Source organism: Mastomys coucha, unplaced genomic scaffold, assembly GCF_008632895.1.
Source record: "Mastomys coucha isolate ucsf_1 unplaced genomic scaffold, UCSF_Mcou_1 pScaffold22, whole genome shotgun sequence".
Classification (NCBI taxonomy): domain Eukaryota; kingdom Metazoa; phylum Chordata; class Mammalia; order Rodentia; family Muridae; genus Mastomys; species Mastomys coucha.
The window spans coordinates 239,619,854-239,634,317 of record NW_022196905.1 but is presented as its reverse complement, the minus strand read 5'-3'; positions in this window follow the sequence as shown (position 1 = coordinate 239,634,317).

Genomic DNA, 14,464 nt, shown 5'->3' with positions numbered 1-14,464 from the left:
TTTTATTGTCTAGAGTACAGCAGTTCTGAACCTGCAGTTTGCCACTCTTTTGGAAAACCTCTACTTACAAAAAATATATATGATTCACAGGAGTAGAACAGCTACAGTTAAAATTAGCAACAAAAATACTTTTTTTGATTGTGGGTCGCCAACCATAGCTGTATGAAAGGGTTGCAGCATTAGAAAGGTAGGCGACCATTAGTATGAAGTATAAAGAGAAACAAGGGGCACACCTCAGTAATATATTGCTGCTTCAAGGAAAATATTGCACCTTTTAAATTTATTTTGTGTTTGCTACATTTCATTTATTGAATAATTACAGAAATCATTGTGAATAGACAACACTGAATTGGAAGGCCCCAATGTTCTTTGCTTTACTACTCTTGACTGAAATGAGCATTGGGATTCATCCATCCTTCCATCATCCACCAATCCATTAATTTAGGCCCAAGATCATACTTAAAATCTGTTGATCTGTAAGTTAGTAATAAACCCCTTAATGAATGGGTAAAATGTACAACACCATTAGGGTTGCTATAGATGGTACCTCTCAATTTATAAGTTTCTGAATCTTTTAACAAATAATGTAATATGACATACATTCAGAAAGAGGTCTTTCTATTTAATTATATATTTTAAAATTATTTATTTTCACATATGTGTGTGTGTGTGTGTAATTGTGTAATTGGTGTCAAGGCAGGAGTTGCTAGCAGCAGAATTATTGATTGCAGAGATAAAACAACTTGAATTATAGCTATTTAAAATGCCCAGGGATAGGCTATGAATAACAATAATTTATAAATAACTTCATGGTTGAAATAAACTGCTGTTAAGGTTTATGTTCTGCTTTGCTTTAAAATAACTGTTTAAAAAATTCAATATATTTTGTAAGAAGGAAAAAGAAACTTGGATGGCATGCAGAGGCTTCCTGGTATCTGCTGTTATTTTAATCAATTAATTTGAGAACAGTAGGTAATACTAAGCTATACAAATTGCTCACACACGTATTACTGAAATAATGTACTAGCTGTGCATGGACTAAATATACATTTCTGGGAATTATGTCTATAAGAATTCAGCTATCCGGAAAGCACTGTAGAAATCTGACATTTTATCTTTTATTTAAAGTGACATTGCAATATATGTTTGCTTAGATAAGGGAAATAGATACTCAAATTATATTAGGATGCAGTAAGGAGAGCTTGTCTTGGTGATCCCACTTAACATTTGTTAAGGGGCAGGACAGGGTTCAGGAATTGGGATCAGACATTTTCATGAAATGAATGGTTTTCTTATCACACTAATCACTCAAATTATGTTTTTTTATGTCAGAGAATTTTAAAAAAGCACCTTTAAATTTAAATTTAGAAAAGAAATGCTGAGGCATTGAGAAGTTTGTCAACTGAAAATAAAGTAATATATATATGTATATATAGTGTATATATATATATATATATATATATATGTATATATGATCTTCTTTAGGAGCCTACAATGCTTTGAGTTTTGTGTTGGGATTTTGGGATGCTGAATGTCTGGACAGGCCATCAGGGAAGGGAAGGGAGCAAGGAAAATGGGAGAAAGGAGGTGTAGGGTAAGGGGGTGATATTAAAACAACATATCTGAAAATATGCTATTTTCATTTTTACTTAATAGGATAATGCAGCTGAAGTTATACTGATGGAAATATTCACTCAGCTGCAGTGACAAATTCTAACACCAGAGCTACTGAACAGCACATGTGTGACTGTACCGTCATGGAGGAATTTCTTCTCTAGGAGTGAAAGAGTGACTAACAAAGTTTACATTAGATATGGTTTTTTCTTGGAAGATGGACAACACATCTTAGCTTGGGTTCTAATGTGCTCCAAGCTGTGAGCACAATGAGGACCCTGCCTCTGTCTTAATTATTGAACATCGTATCTCTAGTGCTTACTTACTACTTTGTTGGTAATGCGGGTTTAATGACAACCGTTGTTGTAAATATGCCCTGCAAGTGCTGGTGTTGCTTTCTCAAAGCAGAATACATACAAGAACTTTTCCTTGTATGTGAAAAAGTTATTGGGAATGCACTTCTGTGCCTGTGCTTGGAGAGGTCAGAGTTTAACTTTGGGTATCATTTCTCAGATTCATCGACCTTGGTGTTTTAGGTATCTCACTGAAACCTAGTGCTTGTCGTTGAGGCCTGGGTGACTGGTCAGTGAGCCTCAGCATTCCCCTGGTCTCCATCTCCAAAGCATGAAGAATGAAGAATACAAGCACCTGCTACCATGTATCTCCTTTACCATGATTTCTAATGATCAAAACCTGGTACTCAGGTTTGCACAGTAAGGGCTTTATGCATAGAACTATATCCCAAGCTGAATAACATTCTTTCTGTAAAGAATTTTATCAAATTTAAACTACATAACAAATCACAAAGTAGTTTCTCTTTGGGTTAAAATTCCATTATTGCAGGTAGCTAAAGAGAATAAGAGCAAATGAACTGGAGAAAGAGTGTGTGGGAGGGGTGGGGTCACTGGAGGAGTTATAAAAAGGAAAAGGCAGGGGAGCATGAAATAATAATGTATTCATGTATTAAATTTGCAAAAGAAAATATGCTGATCAACAAATATTAAAAAATCACTTCTTCAATGCCCTTTCTCCTTCTTCTTCTTCTTCTTCTTCTTCTTCTTCTTCTTCTTCTTCTTCTTCTTCTTCTTCTTCTTCTTCTTCTTCTATTATATACGTTATCAGGCTGATGTTCTCCTTTAGGCTTTACTTTCTCTGATCCTGATTTAGACAGAGCTCACCATCCAGTGCAGTAGCTATTCATTCAGAACATTATCAGCTTTAGGTCCCTGCATCTTAACTGTAATAATATAAATAAATATTTTTAGAATGCTGTGAGATAGGCCCATAAAAAGCTTCATTGATTTTTTTTCAGACTATATCACATTATAGCTAACTTACTGAAGTATCAGCAAAGGAATAAGGCAAATAAAATTTGTAATGCAATTTAGCATTAGGATATAATACATTATTCTCAAATCATTGAACTTAACCATTAATTAACTGTGTACACATAGACCATTATTTGTTTTGAAGGAAGCTATAATATAATGAACAGTACACAAATTACTATTATTAAATACTAGACAGTCTGCAACACTACAATTATTAAATATGAACAGATATGCAATTTACAGCACTTTCTCAGCAGTCTGCTAAATACTGATAATGTTTATCCATATATTCATAATTTCTCATTGTCCTGCTGATCATATAACTTTGAAAAGGGATTGGCTGTGGTCACTTGAGCTGATGTTAAGTACCTTGTTCTAGGAATTCATTGATTCATTGTTGATAGATTCACCTGTTATACTATTCTACTGCATTGTTACTCCAGAGCATATCACTGGACTAAACCCTGTTTTATTGAAACTTTTCTGTGAATGTTCTACTTAACATCCTTTCTTCTCATAGAACAAAGCAGGGACTCTGTCCACCAGACTTGGATTTTCAAGTGCAAACACAGTTGCAGAAATCTTCAGAGTTGCCTAGAAAGTATTACAACTTGCAAAGGAAACTGGTAAATAACCATGAGTATAAAGCCCCATGCTTGAATTTGAATAGGCAATATAATAGATTTAAAAGCAACTGTAGTTGATAAAATCATTTGTGTGTGCTAAGTTTATATTTATTGTCTGTTAGTGGAGATGAATCAGACTTGATATGTGCTGTAAGGAAACTACACAAGACTCACTACTTAAATTTCATTAAATACATTTTCATTGCTGAAGTTGTAGCCTGTTAATATGAGTATCTTTTGTGCTGTTAAAAAAAAAGAAGGTATTCTGAATTTAGTGTCTGTCTTAGAGGGTTTGTGTTAAATCATGCATCCAAAGCTATTCTGAGGCAATACATGGAGTGACTGGAAATGATGCTCAGCACTGGCTAGCGTCCTTACCTGAGCATTTTCTATCCTCACCCATATAAATTAAATATAAAATACACATTTAGATACTGCACAAGCTGATGATTACAAGTTATATATAAAAATCCTGACCACCTAGCCAAACAGAAATCAATTTTTCTTTAAAGATGAGATCATGCTTCTGAACTCACAGAACGGAGACTCGTAGGTCTTAATATATGTCAAGAATATTCATATGTATGTTAAATCTTAAAAATTAAATATTCAGAAAATCATGAGTTTATTAAATTCCTTCTAAATGCCCAATTTTGTGGCAAGGTTTTTCTCCTGGAAAAAATAAATTGTTGTTGAGAGCTAGATGGCTCAAATGTCTGTTTTATCATTCATTAAATCATAGTTCTTGGGGAAAGTCTTTTCTTTGTGCTTCCTTTTCTGTTTCTCTTATGAGAAATGGAGTTAGGAAGTCCTGTGGCAAGGGGCTTTCATGAAGAGTAATGATACAGTATCTCGAAAATTCTTGACAGAGTAAATGGCTCATTATGAGAACTCAATAGATATAAGTCTCCTCCACTCATGAGTTACAGAGAAATCAATACCTCGTGTAAGCCATGGCTTCCAACTGAGAGAATATACTGTCTTCAGATTCAAAATCAAGAGGAGTCATAGGAGAAACCCAAGAGTTCCTGGGACAGAGAAATGCAAAGCATTCTCACTTCAAGGTTAAGGGAGAGGTGGAAGATACTCCCTCTTTCAGTAATTAAAAAGAAATCATTCTAAAGTAGACTTGATGGCTCCCTGGGGTACATATGTAAAAATGGATGAGGTTGGGAGAGGTAAAATATCAGTAAGGGCTGGAGTCTCACAGGGGAAACTAAGCACTTGTTTTGGTTTTCTGATATAATTTTAAATCACTTTTACCTGCTAATAAAAAGCCTGATTTTCTCTTCCAAATGCAGAAAGCATCTACTTCTCATAAGGGTTAATATTAGAGAAGAACTTGGCAAATATTCATTTACATCTATGTTCATTAAGTCACAGAGAGAGAAAGCCAGGAAAAGCCAGGTAAGGTTTCATGCTGACAGCACACCTCTCCTGATGCTTCCTGATTGGACCTAGTCTCCATTCTTCCCTCAGGACAGCCCTGCCTAATGACATTAGAAAAGCCATCTCATCTCAAATCTCAGTTTCATCATCTGTACGAGAAGCCAATTACAATTCAGACTCGAAGAATCCCTTCCATTTCTAGTACACTTTTAGGACAAGCCTGACTTTTTTATTGCCAGAAACTCTTGGGTATCTAGTGAGGTGTGAAAAGGAAACCATTAGAAACTGGAGCACAGGAGAGAAGGTAGGATCATTAGATGAACAGGCACAATGGGGAACACTGAATAAGAACTGCCATGAGTCAGAAAACTGGATTGTAAAACCATGAAACTACTTCCAAAGGAAGGAAAATAAATTTAAAACTATGTTACGATGGTCTTCGGCACAGTGAGCAAAGCAGGGTTCTTCTGTGTTTTGTGTTAACCACCAGCCTGCATTACAGCCTTCTTAAATAAAGCCTATACTTCCTCATACTAAGGTACTGTTGATTTGCCTGTGAGAAGCTTTCTTCATGTAGATCAAACAATTTGGCAGATTTAGCCTATTTGGCTTCTGAAGAACAAATTAGAAGTTCTCTGAGGGATATATTTACCTCTTCCTGCTATTTCTAAAACCTTTTGAAATACAAAGAAAATCCTTTCAATGCTCATCCAACAACCATGGGTATTTAATCCAACAGATAAAAAGACTATAATTTTATGCACTATTTAAATATTATCTCCTATATCATTTATGTGCTTTATTTTCTTGTAAGACAAATTGCATTTTTCTTCCTATGTGGAGTACATAAGTTTAAGTTAGAGAAAATGGTAAAATTCAGTGAATCATCAGGATTGTTCTGAAGGTTTCAAAGTCAACAGACAGACTTGCAAGAGATAAACTTTTAGAACAGGTCATTTATGTTCGTTTGTATGTTTATTTTTTAAATTTCAAATTTGACAATTTTTGGTGCTTCTGACTGAATCAAGCCCCTCCAAATTATTGTTTCATTCTTACAAATTATATCATCGGCTTTAAAATTCTCAATTTCGAAGGGAACATGAGGATAAAATAATAACCCATATGCATATTCATTGCCATTTGTCTATTTATTTGTTGCTTAGGTCACCAGGATTGTAACCTTTTAGGTTATCATGACTTAACTTTATACTGGCCACTACAAGGACACATTCCCTAGTCCTTTTGCACCTTTTAAATTCCATAGTATGAAATAGACTCAACAATCCAACAGCTAAAGAAGAAAGTTTATTTTATTTATTCTCATATACTGAACCTGAATTGAGAAGCTTAACCTAATAAGTTAGTTGATTTCTGTACAATTAATCAAGAGCATGAGATCTTTTTATTCAGTAAAGGACATCAAGACAGTGGCATCATATATATTCACTAGCACAACCACTATTCAGTAAGTGAGCAAAGGAAAGAGATTATGGAAAGGAAATCACCATTTATGTCCAAACATAATCACAGACATGGCATGTGATACTCCTAATAAAATTCTATTGTATAGGATAATGAAACAACATGAACATCTGAGAAAACCTACCGTGGAGTTGTGAGTGCCTAGGGACAGCATGGGCAGGTACACCATAGGCAAGATGGATCTCTCAAGTCCAATGTCAGCAGCCAGACATAGAAGCCAAGGCACTGTGGGTCATACGGTTCCAAAAAGTGTTCCAGAAAATGCCAGCCTCATCGTTGCCTTCCAAATTATACAGTGAGATAAACCACACTGCAGAGCTGAGATGGAAAAGAAGGAAAAATGGAAACACTCTACATAAAAACATAAAGAACTCACTACAGAGGGTGTCAGCTTTTCTATGCAAACATATCCACTGCAAGATAATTTTTGATAGTAAGAAAAGTTCTACAATTAGTCTGAAGAGGAAATGATGAAAGGATGCATTTCAAGACAAGTTTAAGAAAAAAAAACTGACATTAGTCAGCTCCTTTGAACATAGAAGAAATCATATCTAACAGAAAATGAAAACTCACAGAAAACAAAACAAAACAAAACAAAACAGGATTTGGGAAGTGAGCTGGTTCCTGCAAGAGATGCTCACAAGTTTAAGGTCTTTGCTAGGGTCGTATGGGTCAGAGAAAGAAACTGAGTCTGCCTAAGAGTGATTACGGATGAGGTGGTAATTTGTTTTTGGACTGAAATTCAGCTAATGATTTATTTGTGAATACAAAGTACAAATAACATGCAGACCTAGAGAGGGATTTAGAGCCAATGTGAGTATTGGATACCATTTAGGGACATATGGGTTCATGTTTTTATTAAAGAATAACATGCCGGGTCCAATAACCTAAAATGTGTATGTACACATATATTTCACACAAAAGTATTGATACTTACAAAAGTTATTCCTATTGGATTTCCTTATAGGCACTGTGGCATTGCAATACAGTGCCTAAGTTAATCTTTCCTGTGTCTTATGGCCTCTTATCTCCTTTGTATCACTCCTTTTGCACTTTGGAGTCATAAATAATTTTTTTAAAAATGTTACTTGAACATAATTGTGATTACTTAATTGTTGATCTGAGGCTAACATCACTATGAAATGACTAAGGGAAAAGCAGTTGCCATGGGTTAATGTGCAGGACAAATGATAATTCATCTGTTGGGTAAGGCACAGAAATCCATTTGTGATGGTATTCAGACAGTGAGTGATCTGCAATTTGTACATTGCTTAGTTTTGAAATTTCTACTTAATGGGTACAAAAAGAGCTCATATCATCTGTTTTGAACCATGGAAAGTACACAGGAGTAAAAGAAAACTGTGCTTGGGTATACTGTATCTCCACCCTTGGAGAGTAAAATGTAGCAGGAATTGGAGGGATTGTACCTAGTATTGAGATTAAATTGTTTTGCACTGGCTGTGAACTTCAGCAAGAAAGTCTATCTCTTTCTTCTTACTTTTATTATGTAATGTTCAGACAAGTAATGGCATTTATCATATACTATTGTTAAGACAAATCACACAAAACTTGTGTTGTCAAGCCCGCCAGATTTATGTTTACATAACATGCACATTTTACTTTTGAACCTGTATTAATTTATTTAAAGTTAAAAGTTCCATTCTTGCTTGTACATCTGATTAGTTGGAATGTATTCTAGGTTATTGATTCTCCAGCATGCCTCCTGGAGCATAGTTTCTAATAAAAACTTAATTCATGTCAAATGTGCAACTATATTTTCTGGTGTCTGCACTGTAAAAAAAAAATTAAAAGATATAACTGAAATTAATTTTAACTATATATCCTATTTAATCTAATATGTTCTAAATTATGAACTACCTTATTGTTTTATATTTTTTAATTATTGACTTTGGAAATATTTTTAAAACAGTATGACAGATGGTAGTCGAGTGATTGCAATACAGGAGGTATGACCTCAACTCTAAGCATAGCAAAGGCAACAGGGCAGTCTTGTCAATTATTAGACCTGAGAGGACTGGACAGAAAATTACTAAAAGGAGACCACTGTGGTAGTGGAATTATTAGTAAACATACTCAACAAGATTCTTGCTAAAAAGTTACATAAAACCAGACTATTGAGTGTAAAAGTTTAGTTTGATCAGACTTTAAAGGTACTTTGATATAAAGGGTAGGGCAATCCTTGCTGAACTAAGCAGAATTTGTGTTTTTGTGTTTTTCTTTGTTTGTCTATTCTAAATTGGATTTGGACACCTAAAAGTTTCAAGGGCATGGCTTCATTGAAGACTGCTCATCAGAGGCTGTTTCAAGACTTGTCAAATAGCATATTATTAGTATGCTTGCTGGTTTCACAATAAATAAGGTTGAAATTCTGGGTCTATTTTACCTTCAAAGTACACATAAGTTTGAAATGGCCACCTTTCCCACATCACAGTATAGCAAGGGTATTGGTTTGAGTAATGCAGGCCCAGAAGCAGCAATTAATCTGAGAGAGAGAGAGAGAGAGAGAGAGAGAGAGAGAGAGAGAGAGAGAGAGAGAGAGAGAGAGAGAGAGAGAGAGAGAGACAGAGAGAGACAGAGAGAGACAGAGAGAGAGACAGAGACGGAGACAGAGATATAGAGAGACAGAGAGAAACAGAGACAGACAGATAGACAGAAAGACAGACAGAGACAAAGAGTCACAGACAGACAGGCAGACAGACAGACAGAGAAAGATGAAGAGAGTCCTGGTGTGACACAATATGCAGGCAGATTTGGGGATGGGATTTAAAGTTGTCTTTCTCCATAGTGTGTCATTTATTGTTGCTTTTATTAACCTCTTTGTTGAGTATGATTCACAACTCCATGGAGAATGCCATATCACATCTTCATTTTTCTGTCATGCTTCTAATATTCTCAGGGCATATAAAGGCATGTGAATTGAATGAGAATAGTCTAATATAAGGGCAATTTTTGAGATCAGTGTTCCATGAATTTTTAAACCCTGGTAATGAATCCTATTGATATTTAAAACCAAGCATATGTTTTCCCAAAGTAAAGTGAAACTGCAGTTGTGAGGAAAAGATAATTTGAATTAAATCCACTGAAAGATATCAAAGACCAACCCCCTAATTACATCTTGGATATCTTAAATGTCCTTTTGGATAAGTTTCATAGGAACATGAGCTGCAGTTTCAATGTGCACTGCTTCTTAGCCTTCTAAAGCATGCACTAATTATTTCAGGATAAACTGGACTCTGGAAACATCAAATGGAACACTGTCTTTTTTGCATCCGAGCGGGAATTACATTTTCTAACAACCAGCACAAAGACTATTTTATTCATGGGCAGCTTCTAGACTTTAAAACATGCACAAGAAAATGTAACCGTACACAAAAGCCATTAGTATTCCATAGGGAGGGATTGTGGTTTGTATTTGAGGCAGCTCACATAAAATTCAAGGTCTTAATACTCCTTGGAGGCCTCCCAGGGCCCATAGTGACTCTTGAAAAGCCTTTTATTTCTTCAACATATGTAAATCGCAAAGGGTGAAGTCAGTGTGATTTAAAGCTAACATCTTCTTAAGAGCTCAAAGGAGACAAAGGTTCTATTAAGTGAAGTGGTAGAGGAAATTGACATTCCCACATTTCAATATAATGTGATCAAGAAAATGGAAAATAATAATTAGATGGAAAAAAATTAAAAGTTCAGGCTTAGAATGTACATTACTCCTAATCTATTTCTGATTCTTTCATTTAATTTACTTGGCATGCTCTCTTCTATCAAGGGAATTCTCAAACAAGATTTGTTGAATAAAAGGATATTCATGAGATGGCCTTAGAATTGGGGGATCAGAGTTCAATTTATGAATAACTTTTTTCAATATTTTTGTCTGATTGGGAGTATGCATAAAGTTTTATTGAGCCAATTTATTGAGCTTCATCAAACCATATTGCCACTTGGCACATAATAATCATCAATGGTGCTGATAGTTTAACATTTCTAATTTTCTCAATTAGAAAAAAACCTCTTCTTTTAATGAAGGTTTGGGTGGCAGTACTGTATATAGAAACATCAAGAACTTACCTATTAGTGTTGAAAATTGTGAATCAGTATTTAAAAAAACAGCAGAGAATGACTTATTTGGTCTCATGGTTTCTGAGGGCTCAGAGCATCACAGTGGGGATGATGGATCAGAGCAGATCAGCTAACAGAACTGTATGCAGGTAGCATGCAGGAGTGTTTGCATTCTCAAAGCGTTCCTTTTCTTTTTTTATTCTATCCAAAGCCCTAATAAATGGGATGATGCTGGCTCCATTCAGGGAAGATCTTTTCCATACTTAATTAACATTGTAGAAATGCCTTCACGGACATTGCATTAGTGTGCTTGACTAAGATTCTTCTTAATCCAATTACATTGGACATCCCAATTCAGTGTTTTAGGTATATAGGGAAACAAATAGGTATATAGATAAATCCCAATCATGAATTCTTATTATAGAAGAAGCCATAGTATCTAACATTCATGACTCAATTAAAATGTAACTTTTGGGGGCCCTTGAGATGGTTCAGCAGGTAAAATTGGTTGCTGCCTGGGCAGACAAGTACAAATTAAACCCAGGAACCATGTGGTAGAGACTGTGTGGTAGAGAAAACCAACTCCTCATTGTCTGGGAACTCATTGTGTAAGCACAAATATCCTATGGGCTTCATCAAGAGACCATTTTATTCCTAAGGCAACAAAAAGAGTTAAGCCTGATAAGCTAAGAAACATATATGTCTACTAACAATTGTATGATAATAAAATAGATACTATAATGTATAATATATAGAGAGACTGTATATATAAATATAATAGATACTATAATGCCTCAGCAAATAGTAGTGGTAAATAGTAAAATATGGTAATAAAAATGGAAATGGGTTTTCTGTTTATTTTCATGTCTCTCTGTCTGTCTGTCTCCCTCTATCTATATCTCTCTCTAGATCAGAGGAGATTTTCAGATATGATTGTTTTCTTCTGCAAGGTATATACAATGGATAGAAATTACTATCAATGTCCTTCTGATCCACCTTGCAAAGACTACTTACATTCTTAAATGTGTGATTTTAGAAGTTCTTCCATGAAATATAATTTCATATCTGTGCTATCAAAATAAAGATATATATCTTTATCAATTTAGTTGATGTTATCCCTCTTGGCTGGGACCACATAGAATTTAATATTCTATAACTTTTCACATTCCTACAGAAACTTTTTCTTTTTTTTCAAGGTTTTGATAACTTGACCAAGGACAGAAATTGGCAATTCATATAAAGTAAATAAATTAGGATATATAACCATAGATATTATGATTGTATTAGCACAGACAGATTTGCCTGAAATATTCTTTCATAAAATGTTACTACCTATCAAGGGAAATTTTAAAGGAACATGTAAAAATATTTTTGAAAGTTGGTACATCTTACTTGACATTTTCTAAATCACAATTACTAAATACTGTATTTTGAAATCCAGGTGCAAGAGTTGAGGAGCTGTCTCTACAGGTTAAGAACTTGCTGTGTGGGTGAGAGGAAGCATGGAAGCATACCTATAATCTCGAAATGAGGGAGGTTAAAACAAGACATCCCTAGAGGAAGATGGGCATCTATAATATGAGTCAGTGAATTCTGAGTTCAGGAGACAGATCTTGTCTTACATTATGATGTGAAGAGGGACTGAGGAAGCACTAAAAATCAACATCTTGTTTCAGCATGCATGTTCCCAGACATTTATGAATACCTGAGCCCATATATTAACCAACCAATGAAAACAGACATAACAATGAGCTGTACATAACCATATGAAAACTAGTTTGCTTAAAGTAGAACAATTGGGCTCATTCTTCATAATGGACATGTCTATATGTGAATGAACTGTGTCTGAAATAAATCTATTCTGTTAAGAAATGTTACACAATAATTTTGTAAAACATAAACACCTGGTTCCTATAATTTTGAAAAACAAAACAAAACAAAAGTGTGTGTTTTGCATGTTGATTACCAATCCAAATGAAAAAAATTATCCAAATAACCTCATAAAGATTGAATAGGTATTATTAGTTATCACAATAATTTGTGAACAATGATTAACAAAAAAAGACAATTGATTTGAAAGAGACTATGGAGTATATGAAAGTCTTTACAGAAAGGAAAAAAAGGGAAATGATGTATTTATATTATAACCTCATAAAATTTTTAGAAAATATGTGATAATACATCTGTTCAATAACCTTATTTTTCCCACTAGTTAGTAATAAAATAGATATGGGAGAAGAGAGCAGAAAATTTTATTCACTTTTTAATGAAATTGAATTTAATTTTTAATGTCCTCATTGTTGTAAAAAGGTCTGTATTCAATGATCCACTGTGAGAAAATGTAAATTCCTGAAATGATGTGCAAGCACCTAGCTCACATAGGCATGGTGAGATACTTCAGCTCATTACTGGCAATTCATAAAAAAAATGTTTGTTTGACACTATTTCTAACCCACAGTACTGGCTCCTATTTATCACATGACCCAGTGGAATAAAACCAAGGGAGAAAACGGAAAGGAACTTTAATATCAAGCAATAGGGACTCTTCCATAAATATAAAAATGAATCAATATTCATATATTGTTGAAAAATTAAATGTTAGATTATTTTTAAGTACTTACTAAGATAATTCGAAAGATTGACAGTATTCACTCCTATTTAGCCTTTCAAATATGACTAGAAACTCTAACGTTAATATAAATACGACCATTCTAGAAGACTGCAAGACAGCAGGACATTTTAAAATGACTCTGAATGTTGCTTAGGACTCAAAACATAATTGGATGACTGTTTAAACTGTCAAAACGCTACCTTGTTTTCTTGACTAGGGCAGAAAGGACAAAAAGGAGCTTTGCCAAGGGTGAGTAGTGTAGGAAGCAGACCCAAGAAAAACTCCCCTTGCTTGACCAAATCCTGAAGGACTCAATGAAAGAAGCACTTGCTTTACCAATAGTTATCCTCCTCACCCACAACAGTCTTATCTTTCACATGTTGCTCTTTTGAGTTTGTTTTAACATTTGTAACCCTCATGCATCTTCATGGGAACCACATTTACCTTTGCCATCTTTAAACTTGGAAACACATAGTTATAAACACATACAAGATTTTAATCTTTGACATCCTCATTAAGATGTTGTCTCCCTTCTCATATTCATCTGTACCTAGAAGTTGACAACACTTTCTATTCCCCCCATTCTTACTCTGATAATTCACTGGGTAAAATTGGTGATGAAGACATTACCCATAAATTTTGTTGTCTCATTTTACATGGCCAGACTACATACTGTCTTCTTTCTAGAGCAAGTACCACAAAAATGAAAACATAGGTTTATTCTGTTTTGCTGTGTGCATTTACTGCTGTAGGAATCTGTAGCAGGCTAATGACTAATTCACAGAAATTACAGGTACATCATAAAAAGATAATACACATTAGCTATTTTTATGCTTCTGGTAAAACAATATTCTTCCAACTTGAATGTTTTTATTCACCCTATATTACCAAACTCACACTTACTCAACATTGTCACATGAAATTTTAAATCCCAGGCTTGAATTAAAATTTCTTTACTAAGAACATGGTTTGTGATCCTTAGTTAAAATCTGGAAATAAACCAAAGACCCTGCATCTTACATTTGTACATTTCTGTAGTACTTAAATAACTTTCACTGTATGCCAAATGAGTGCTTGTAGTAAATGTATATTTCTTATCCCTTGATTATTTTCTTGAGTTCTGGTGCTGCCTATTGGAGTAACATGGGCACCTCTTGATGTAGGGTATAATATATTGTTTTTACATCACAATCTCCAGATATATTCCTGAAATGCCTGGAAAAAAAGACAGATTAGTAAGAGAAAGGCAGTTACTTCACACACACACACACGCACGCACACACACACACACACACACACACACACGTCTGTGCCTTCAGAGATTCATGCAGACTGAA